Source organism: Pelodiscus sinensis, chromosome 2, assembly GCF_052426305.1.
Source record: "Pelodiscus sinensis isolate ZL-2025 chromosome 2, ASM5242630v1, whole genome shotgun sequence".
In the NCBI taxonomy this organism is placed as follows: domain Eukaryota; kingdom Metazoa; phylum Chordata; order Testudines; family Trionychidae; genus Pelodiscus; species Pelodiscus sinensis.
Window position 1 is genome coordinate 70,754,105 of NC_143053.1, and position 8,739 is coordinate 70,762,843.

The window sequence follows — 8,739 nt, forward strand, 5'->3', positions numbered from 1 at the left end:
TGTGGCAGCCTCATTACAGCTGTGTGTTGTGAACTAGTGCTCCACATGCACAGGTATGCAATCCCCTGGCCAAGAAGTCTGAGTGAGAAGCCTTCAGCCCCTCACCACCTCCTCCCATGTGTGTCTAGGGAAAGTAATGTAACTCACCTGACTGGCCTTCCCCTGCTTTGTCCAACCCCTGGGTGACATTCAGGGACAGGATCAACTTCTGAATGGTGGGCATGGTGTCAGTGCTGGCCTCCTTCTCCTTGTTGACAGCCATACCCTCTGGGAGGCTGGTGACTGGCATCTCCAGCCTAGAGTCTCCAGCAAGGGGGGCAAGGGGAGAAGAGAGACTAACCCCCCACCCCTTCCAGGATGTGGTGGAGCTGGTCATGATTGGCGTGGCACCCTGACTTCCTCTGATTGGGAGTGGTGCTCCCTGGCCTTGGTATAGGCCTACCTCAGCTCCTTCACCTTCATGTTCAGCTGCTCCTAGGTGTAGCTGTGACCCTTCTGACACATTTATAGTCAGATGGCTGACAGCCTGTGTTCCTGCATCTGGTGCAGAGATACTGGAGGTTTTCCTCCTTTCCCCGAACCTCAATGAGATCCAGGATCTCTTCTTCAGCCCAGGAAGGGGCCCTTCTCTTTGGCCACTCAAGAAGGGGCTTGGGAGCTGGCTGCCAGCTCTATTGCAGCTGTGGAGGGCTCGGTGGGAGCACAGGGGTTATTCATAGTGGCAGTGAAGACTGCTAGAGTGTGTCGCAGGGCTTTTCTTGTGCCACAAGCCCTATCCTCATGGCTGCAGTTCTTGAGCTGTATTATCATGCTAAGACAGTAATGTATGGGAGATCTGAAATTTCTGTTGTGTATAAGATGGCCATAACACACTTTGTATCAAATTTAATTTTAGGTCCCTGACACTGATGATTAAACAACTTATCAAATTGATATCTGAAGGTCTAAAAAGTTCAGTGTGTATGGATTCAAGTTATTTTATATCATTTTTATGATGGAATGCTGTTGAGCTTAGTTATGTCAAATTTGACAGCAAATTTCATGGCACAGTTCTTAAATATGATTAAACTTTCCAAGCCATATCATCACCGGACCAATTAGTAAATTCCAACTCAATTTTGTTTTAGAGATATTTAGTAGAATAAGGCCTTATAGGGTTCAAATGCACCTGGAAGTTAGTCTTTAATATTATTTATAGACACTCCTGTTTCACTGACAGCACTTGCTGTAAGCTTCCAAGTGTCCAAAGATACACTTGTAGTTGATGTATAAAAAGGTGGTGGTAGTGAGGGACAGGACATTGTCACACCTACTAAAACAGGGTCCTGGAGCTAAACCCTGACTCTGATGCTATAATTACCAGTAAGCTACTGGTACATTTTCTATTTCTAAATTCCTCAATTCTAATTGTCACACCTACTAAAACAGGGTCCTGGAGCTAAACCCTGACTCTGATGCTATAATTACCAGTAAGCTACTGGTACATTTTCTATTTCTAAATTCCTCAATTCTAATTTTCTGTAGAGCTGGATTACATCACTTTACTTCCTACTGTAATTATTTCTGTTTTAACTCATTAAGATGAGTTAATTCTCATCTTTCATAATTTAAGCTCCCAAAACTGTCTTTTTTTTTTTTTTTTTTTTTTTTTTAAGAAGAACATAAGAGATTGGGTCCAATTTTTTCCTTGGTTTTTTCTGCTGATGTACATTGACAAAAGGGCTGCAGGAAAAAGTAGATGCAGGGAAAAAGCAAGGCTGAGAAATGAGATAGGGCAGGCTAGCAAAAAGTGACCTAGCTGAGTAGTCTTAAAACAGATTGGAGGCCTGAGATTCAGCCAAGTTGATAAGAGTTGACAATCTGAAAGTTGTTGCAAACCCCACTTTTATTGAGGGAAAGGATTCATCACTTCTTGTTATTTAATGTGGTTGTGCACAGTTAAGACAGGTCATAGTCTCTCCCCCTCTGCCACAGATACACTTCAGTGACAGGTGATTTGATCAACAAGAATGCTGTCATGTTAATGTTCGTAAAGGCCTTTCTGACCACTGGACTACCCGTTCCAAAGAACTGCTAAAGGCAACAACACATTTTACATGAACAAGGAAAAAAGCATTTTAACATTTGGTAATTTTCAAACCTGCAGCTTTTAGATTACAAAATGAAGGGTACCCATATCTCCCTTTGTGGCCAGGACAGTCCCTTTTTTTAAAAGCCTTGTCCCAGCCATCCTGACTTCTTTGCAGAAGCAGCTGTTGAGCTGTTGGCAAGAGAAAAATGGGACAAGAGTCCAAATAAGCGGGGCTTGGACACCTAGGAGGATGCAGAGGAATGAGAGAAAGGGTGAACAGGAACACCAGAATGCACAGCTAAGGGGAAGGGGAGAGAGTTCAGACAAGCAACAACATCGAGCCAGGTGGGGTTGGGAGGAACAGGCTTGGCTCACATAAGAGTACTGCATGTAGGGGAGGCAACAGGAGGCAAGGAACATACCAGTCTCATGTGCAGGCATGGCAGGGCTTAGGGGAGCATCTTGAGCCTCTCATAGTGTCCTGCTTTCCTTTGGGAAATAAGGTCACCCTGCAAAGATAAAATCATTCTTTTCATGTCAAGATATGGCCCATACTCATCAGCAAGGCAACTCCCTGCAGATTCTACAATCAAAAAGAAAAAAAAACCAAAGCCTGCCCTTTCAGTGTTCTACCGCTTGTAGAGTAATTGAAACTGGACCAGCAAGTGTAAGGCACCCCCTACTCTGAGTGACAGGTTTACTTTACACAGCTGTAATACTCCAGAGGGTAAAAGGCAGAGGCAACTAAAGCGTTGGGTTATTTCTAAAACCAATACCATACACTACACATCAGTTATTTTACTGGAGGGTAAAGATAAAGCATACCTCATGTGTCACGTAAGAGTGCCTATTTTCCAAATGACTATGAAATATTTTGCTTGAATCTCCAAAAAGAGGACAGTTTTAAGGTTCCTCTCTCCCCACCAGAAACAGGTGGGGTTATGATGCTTTAAGGGTACGTGGCACCAAGTTTACCAGATTGGATGACAGACCTCAGCTGGCAGGGCTCATACTAAACTTAGTTACGTAGATTATACTTTGAAGTCCCACCGCAGGCTGGGGCCTCCTCCCATGGCTTCAGAACACAAACCACGACTTCAAAGCTATCTGAATATTTTAATTTTGGAATGTTAACACAGGTCCTGGTGGACTGAGAGGCTTTCTATCACAGGCTGTACATGTACCCAAATTTTCACAAAGTTTGTGAGCAGTGAGTTCCCAGTTCAGTAAGTTACTTAAAATAGGTGCCTAACTTTCAGCACCCAAGTATCCTTATTGAAGTTAATAGGACTTAAACTTAATCATGTCCTTAAGCAAGATCTTAAGTTCTTTCCTGAATTAGAGCCTAGGACAATAATTTTGTTTTAAGATTCTGCAAGTGTGTTTGAGAATACTTCTGTGGAATCTCATTTTATATTTGAAGAAACTATTTCAAGGTCTTAGGATCTAACCCTCTCACTCACCATAGCTGACTGATGCACTTATAAATGAAACCTTATCAGTGCAAGAGCAAAGACATTTTCTCCCAGTTATTCCCAGGCTGCAATAGATTGCACAGTGACAGAGTGTACTCAGTTAATCACAAATATTACTACTGGCTGAGTGGCTTTGAGAGTTTCAGCTAGTGTAACCCCAAAGTGGATATTACAGGGGCATTTCACAGGATAACATTTCAGAGAATCTTGCACTGGCAGTATCTGCGCATAGTCCCTGAGTGCACTAATTTAATTCCTGTTTTGATTAACATCACAGATTGTGTCAAACCAGCCTGATCCTTTTATCTCTTAGCAGACACCTCTGTAAGGTTACTTTCCTTTTCTCCTAGGCATTCAGCTGGTATCTGTATCAGAAGAGCATTTAGTAGAATATTTCCCACAGATAATTTTGCACAAGCCAATAGTCAAGTTGTGATTTGAGAGAGTTTGGAAGGCTCTATGCAGCTGAATTCAAGAAGTATTTTAATATTTCACTCTATTTCTCTGGGCAAATACTGGCAATTAGAGTTGGAAATGCCCCTAGATGAGATATGTACAAGACCAAACAGATAAGAAAGAGATTAGATAGCTTACTATCTGTTCTTCAAATAAGCCAGTCTCAACACACTGCAGAATATTATCTTTGGTGCTACTCCTGTCTGTCAAGCTGAGAGATGACTTAGAGGACTGTCTGGATGTAATTCATCTGAGCAATGCAGAATTCCAAACATGGGATAACTGTAGAACACTGCACCAGCCATGGTTGTCAGGTAATACAGAAAAGCATTCCACAATAAATATTCCTTCTGAAGCCAAAAGTGTTCATTATCCCCTTCAGAAACCTCTTATTCAAGCTGCTGAACTGCTTCCAAAAATGAATTTCAGTGAGATGGCCACATAAATCAAAACCAGTGCCAAATATCTAAACCTAATCAGGTGACAGGCTACTGCCAGAAGACAGGATACTGGGCTAGATGGACCTTTGGTCTGACCCAGTATGGCTATTTTTATGTTCTTACCATTTTCAGGAATAAGATGGAATTCGTTATTTTAATAACTAGATGTGCAGCTGAACAACTGATTAATCTAGGATAGCCAAGTCTTCAATGCAAAAAGTATGTTCAGTTAAGTCTGCCTGTGGTAATCCAATTTAACAAAAAACCCACACAAAGTTGTCAGTTAAGTATAGTTGAAACTATTCCAACAGGTTGCAAGTCTCTTGTTCTGGGGCCATTGGATCACAATTAAGGTGATAAGATCTGATTCACAAGACTTATTCTTCGTCCTCAACATATATACTATAATTGGCAAGCTGTTCGGTGGTCCATCGGGAAATTAAATTTGGTTCTCTTGACTTTTTAGAGGAAAGTGCTCATATAATTAAACCTACCACCAGAAATTGTCACTAAGAGATCCTCAAGTTTATTAAAAACAGTACAGTATATGTTCAGAAGGAACCATCAAACAATCACATCAGGATAGCATCCTTATAAACATTACCTGGTTACAAACTAAGTGCACTTTTTTCAATCAAGTCAAATATTTAGTGAAGCTGCATCAGTTTTGATCAAGTTTCCAATAGAAACGTTTCAGGTGTCTGGGGTGGAAGCTATCTGTTCTGAGAGAGACTAATATCAAAGGGAATCAGCCTTTTACTCCTATAGCAGATATTGCCTCAACTCAATTTTACAAAACTATGGAAAGGGTTTGTTTTCATTCCAGTGTGGAACAAAGACAAGTTCTGAAACCTTGTAAGTTTTTGCAGAATGGAATCACCAGCCTCTGGCCGGCTTTAGTCCAGATGGCAATAGTTAATTGACTGTATATGCAGAAAATTTCAGCATCCATTCTGCTGGTCAAGGTCCTTTCACTCATTAAATTCACTTTGAAAACAAAAAGAAAATAAAATTTACAGATGAAGGAAAGAATAAGATCGCTGGTAGAATTCAAAGCAAGAGCTGCAGCAAATGGATCAAGATGCCAACAGTTAATTCCACTTCAGGCTTTGAGACATCACTGGATGGCCATGGGCCCCATTTTTTGCTTGCCATTAGAAGCACACCAGTGCATTAGGCACTTTGATAAAGAACAAGTTCTAACAAAAGCACTGCAAATTGAGCCACACAGCTAATGAGAAATGCAAAACTCTTCCTGCTTAAGGAAGCTAGAGCTACTGAGTAATGAAAAGCAACATTCAGGAAAAAAATTGCCTTGTCACAGCTCTAGTCAAACACTCCCTCTTAACCATGCACCAGACTGATAAGAGCAGCTGGATCCAGTGAGTTTTAATTCTCATGTGTGAATGGAGTCCAGGCACCATTCCTTGTCTTGGGGTCCCTAGGCTCAAGATCTGAGACACCTTCTAGGTCATTTCATTGCTATGTGACAAGCCAGTTCTCCTGGGTGGAAGCCAGCCTATCATCTAGGACAAGATTCCCAAACTACTCTTATTGCTTATCCCTTTCAGATCTGTTGCCTGTATTCCCTTGACAGTGTTCTTCCTGCCTGTCTTTATACATAACAGTGTATGATGGCTAGTTACAGTGTTACGTATATAAACTAAAAAACCCTAAGCTCTGAGCTCAGTAAGACAGGACAGTTCTTGGACACTTTAACCCATGCAGTATGATGAGTGGAGATGAGAGCTCTGTATCTGTGTCCTTATTGGTATATCCCGAAGTGAACCAACTACTATAAAATGTATATAACAAATTCCCACAGTTTTCTCAAGCTTTGACCAAGTAGCCTATTACAAATATATATATTAGAGTGCTTCTGTCTTCAAGTCCATTTGTTCAAGAACTCATCCTAAATGGTAAGAGCTAGGACCACCAAAGTTTGGTATGCTGCTTCCTCTTCTCCTAATTTAAAGAAAGAAGTCAGATATCAGTTATGCCAAGACAACCAGAAGCCCTGGGAAAAGGACGGTTGTCCATAACATGCAAAGGAAGGGGCTGTTGTTCAGAAGGACATGGGAGTGGGTGCTGGGGGCAGCAAGCCCATTGGAGAGAGCTATCCTGCAGAGTGTCCACTGGAGGCAGCCCGTCCATAAGGCCCTGCCCTGACGACTCAGCCAGGCAATGCTGGGTAAGTCTGCTAGTAAATAAAAACCAACATCATTCACCATTATGCAGTGTCTTTCATGTAGACATCTCACATTCCCCAGAGGTGTGTACACACACACACACACACACACACACACACACCCCCACCCCACCCACCCCCCCAGCAACCACAGTTTGGGAACTTCTGTTATAGGATGTTTGTATTTGAACTGCAGACCATGCCATATTAACAACCTGCAGTTGCAGCATTATCCATTGGGGTTTCAGTCCAAGAGGAAAGTAAAAGAACAGGAGGTGGCACAGGGCTACATTTTCAAAATGGCATTTCCAGCTTGAAGGAGACAAAGGTCATAATCTCACATCATTTATAAGATGTACAGCTAAATCACCACATTCTTATTTTGCATGCAAGTATTTTAATGGACATGTATTCTTGGGATCCAAGGGAGATGGGGATTGAGAGCAAAGAGGATTAAACCCCAATATAGCACTGGCATGTGATTAAGAATCCTTCTCTAGGTTTTACTACACGTTTTAATAAAAGGTTACTAGTTACAAATAGTTACAGAGTTATCTGGTTAACCACACAACATCCACCTTGCAGGTCAGTGCTTGATTTTTAACAAAATAGGTGCTAGAGTTTAGCCATACCACAAATTAAGCAGTGTTCAAGGGATAAATGAAGCCCTGTCTAATTTGCAGCCAAGGCTGGCTACATCGAAGGAGAAAAAAAAACCCATGTAGTTCCTTTGTGCCAGGTAGCCAATAGACAGGAAAGGGGTATGTAGAGAGCATGCAGTGCAGCGGAGCCTGGCTCTGCAGGAGCTCTATGCAAAAGGAAACAAGTGCCTGCATGAGATGACCAAGAGAGGACCAGAAACAGCTGATCCTGCCATTCCTCCTTAACAGGAGACCTCACTGGGAGAAGAAAGGCAAAACTACTTTAACTGTAAGAGCCTTTGCAGTGTTATTCTGCTGCTGCTGCTTTGTTGACATGGAAAGAGAATTCTTTTGACCCCTACAGAGACAGGTCAGATACTGCCTGATAAATATACCTAGATAGATACATGGAGACCATAACTTAATGGAATTCCATAGCGCACATTCATAATACCTGACTTGTCTGTGAGGAGAGGAGAAGGAAGATGAGTATTAGAGAGGATGTACACTACATAAACTCCTATTTATACATATAGCCTGAGGATCTCATGTTCAGCCTTTGTGTTGTCTCCACAAGAAGAAAAGAAAAGTGATTTGAATTTTTACATAATAGGGAAAAATTAATCCATTTTCTGCTCCAGAACAGCTGGAGATTTATTGCTTAACTCTCAAAAGTGATTTGTCTTTAGACAGACACCAAGCATAGGAAATTTAAAGACAAATTATTTTTTTCAGATTGTTTTAAGCATGTGAAAATATGGAGTTAGTTTGGAAATCATTTTGCTGATACTGACAGCTTTATGAAGGCTTCATGCTTAGAATAACTTTAATCATCAAACCCCTTGTGATCAATAAGGGGCAGCAGTCTGTGGAATTACAGACTTACATATTCAGATTCAGAATTACAGTACCTTTGGACATCTGGGCCTTGAACAGTTGTCAACAGTTGTCAATTAGCTGCAGTTTCTCTGCTCATTCAGCCTTCATTCAATATTAACAGGGGCAAGAAGGCAGGGAGGCAAGCAGCACTGAATTAACTGTTGGCTACAGGAGATGGGTAAAGCATCTTTTATATAAACTTGGATGGCAAGCACCTTGTGGCAGGAGTGAGCTGGTAAATATCCTTCAGGGCCCCCGGCCACAGAACACAGGGGACATTTGCATCAGATGTAAAGATAAGTCACCAGGACTGTAAGTAGGACAGTGTTTATTGGTAGAAGAGAGGAATGAAAACAATACTTTTTTTGCATTTCTACCCTCACCAAGGCCTGTCTTTTTTTTAAGATTGTAAACTCTATGGGGGCAGGGACAGTGTCGTCTTCTACTTTCATCCCATGCCTGGCACTTTGAAGGCAATTGTGTTCTAATTCATAAAAGTAATTCCTTTCTATTATAATAGGAAGTGCTAATTTATGGAAGACTTAAGTCTTCTCCTTTAATGCCTTGCTATCTTTACATTGAATGGGTA

At 41.5% G+C, this 8,739-nt stretch overlaps 1 long non-coding RNA gene across 1 annotated transcript in view; it reads right to left on the reverse strand.

Annotated features, from left to right (window-relative positions):
- LOC142826726 (uncharacterized) overlaps positions 1-2,581 on the reverse strand; it is a 54,777-nt gene extending 52,196 nt beyond the window's left edge. Inside the window, exon 1 of the long non-coding RNA XR_012900938.2 lies at positions 2,494-2,581. This is a non-coding gene — a long non-coding RNA (uncharacterized LOC142826726). The remainder of the gene's footprint in view (positions 1-2,493) is intronic.
- Between the last annotated feature and the right edge of the window lie 6,158 nt (positions 2,582-8,739).